Here is a 2500-nt window from a genome sequence, read left to right as displayed (position 1 = left end):
CATAGTAGTATCACAAAAAGCAACACATGCCACTTTAACGCCTATCGTTTCCCAATCATCAGCACAAATCAAATGCTGGCTAGCACCAGTAGCACGTCAAACATAGATCAGCAAGCACATCATCATCGAATTGCCACACAAACAGCACCATCCCAAACTTCCAAAGCTAGACCACAACCCTGGATCGGTGTCGCAGAGACCTAACGAGGCATCCCCACACCACGCCAAGGCCCCCACTCGGAGGGGTATTATGCCACCGACTAGGAATCAAGCAACAGTCACCCAAGCTCGCGCTCAAAGGCAGTCTGGCACCTTCATCCCTTGCCATGCTCACCCACTGCTCCCCCCCTATATATACATATTGCACAAGGAGCTTGGTGACAGCAACACCCATTGCTTTCCCTGAGGATGTATATTTCTTAGTATGCGCACGGCGTCGAGGCACAGGTGAAGCCAACGGCGCTAGTTTCTGCGCCCTATGTCGAGGAAAATCAAGGCAACGGGCTAGTGTATGGGCACAACGTCGAGGAGACTCAAGGAGATGGGGCTATTTTTCAGGTCACCGTTCGAGAAATCAAGGCAACGTGTTGGGGGGGATGGCCTCTTTCATGGGTCGTGGGGCTTGGCTTGGCTTGCCTCGTGTGTGCTCGATACAGCCTCACGATTCTTATTTGCCCATCAACCATGCCGGGCACCTATGAGAATGAGACCCCATGGTACCCCCTATATATACATATTGCACAAAGAGCTTGGTGACAGGAACAGACATTGATTTCCCTGATGATGCATAATTTTTGGACACACACGACTTGGGGGCGAGGGGACACGGGAGTGGGGCGCCAATGGGGGGCGTTTTGGCCCCATTTTCGTCAAGAGCGGGCGTCTTGGCCATGCCTCGAGCGTGCCAGCCTCGAGAGCCTTGGGCGCTGGACATCCTTGGGGCGCCAATGGGCAGCAGTCCCATGGTTCCCCTATATATACATATTGCACAAAGAGCTTGGTGACAGGAACAGATATTGATTTGCCCAGGGATGCATAATTGTGCGAAATCGTCCATAACTCGCTCGAATTAATTCGGATTGACACAAAATTTTGTAGGGATGCTTTTTATTATAAATGAAAAGCTTTGAAATGAAAAAAAAAAACAAAATGTCATGTTTGAGGCGTAAATGTTTGTGTCCTATCCTTGGTCACGCCTTGAAGCGTTGGTTCCCTACTTGTTGGAATGTCGCTCAAATCAAGTAGGAATGCCATTGAAACATTGTGTGGGTCATTGTTAACATAGACGAATGGACTTGAAATGAAAATATATCATATTTGGGTTTTTGTCCCTGTCGCCTGGTGATAGGCAGGCAGATAAGGCTTTTAGGTATTCATAGGTGGCTTAGATGAACTCGAAAGAACACGAGTTGATCGGATTGGAACTCATATATTCAATTTACTATGTACTAAGTAGGAACTACACTTTGCTCCCTTCATCGTTTGACTTGCTTAGAAATCTGCTCATGGTTTGTCAAGGCCCCTTGTTCCTTAGACCGATGAGGATGGGATTGGGTTGCTCATGGGCATGTGTGTGGCAAGATGCCTTGTTCCATTGGTCGTTCATGGGTGTTCGTGTACGAAGTAAACTTGTTCCCTTGGTCGTTCATGGGGTTGTGTGTGGGAAGAAGCCTTCTTCACTTGGTCGTTCATGTGTGTTTGTTTGGGAGGTAGCCTTGTTCCCTTGGTCGTTCATGGGAATGTGTGTGGCAATACGCATTGTTCCTTGGTCGTTCATACCCTTGTTCCCTTGGTCGTTCATGGGTCTGTGTGTGGGAAGAGGCGTTGTTCACTTGGGTAGCCTGCTTGCCTTGCCAGCCCCATATGCATTGTTCCCTTGGTCGTTAGTGGATGGGTTTGTGTGTGGCATGGTGCCTTGTTCCCTTGTGTGGCCTGACTGCTTGGCTTGACATGACCTAGCCTTGCCAGCCTCACATCCATTGTTCACTTGGTCGTTCATGGGCATGTGTGTGGCAAGGTGCCTTGTTCCCTTGGTCGTTCATGGGGTTGTGTGTGGGAAGAAGCCTTGTTCCCTTGGTCGTTCATGTGTGTTTGTTTGGGAGGTAGCCTTGTTCCCTTGGTCGTTCATGGGAATGTGTGTGGCAATACGCATTGTTCCTTGGTCGTTCATACCCTTGTTCCCTTGGTCGTTCATGGGTCTGTGTGTGGGAAGAGGCGTTGTTCCCTTGGTCGTTCGTTCATGGGTTTGTGTGTGGCAAGGTGCCTTGTTCCCTTGTGTAGCCTGACTGCTTGGCTTGACATGACCTAGCCTTGCCAGCCTCACATCAATTGTGTAGCCTGACTGCTTGGCTTGCCGTGACCTAGCCTTGCCAGCCTCACATCCATTGTTCCCTTGGTCGTTCATGCAAGGGTCTGTGTGTGGCAAGGTTGCCTTGTTCCCTTGGTCGTTAATGGGCATGTGTGTGGCAAGGTGCCTTGTTCCCTTGGTCGTTCATGGGCA

Source organism: Lactuca saligna, unplaced genomic scaffold (genome assembly GCF_052625555.1).
Source record: "Lactuca saligna cultivar CGN05327 unplaced genomic scaffold, ASM5262555v1 scaffold_38, whole genome shotgun sequence".
Taxonomy (NCBI): Eukaryota; Viridiplantae; Streptophyta; class Magnoliopsida; order Asterales; family Asteraceae; genus Lactuca; species Lactuca saligna.
The sequence above is the reverse complement of the archived record's forward strand: the minus strand, read 5'-3'. Positions refer to the sequence as shown.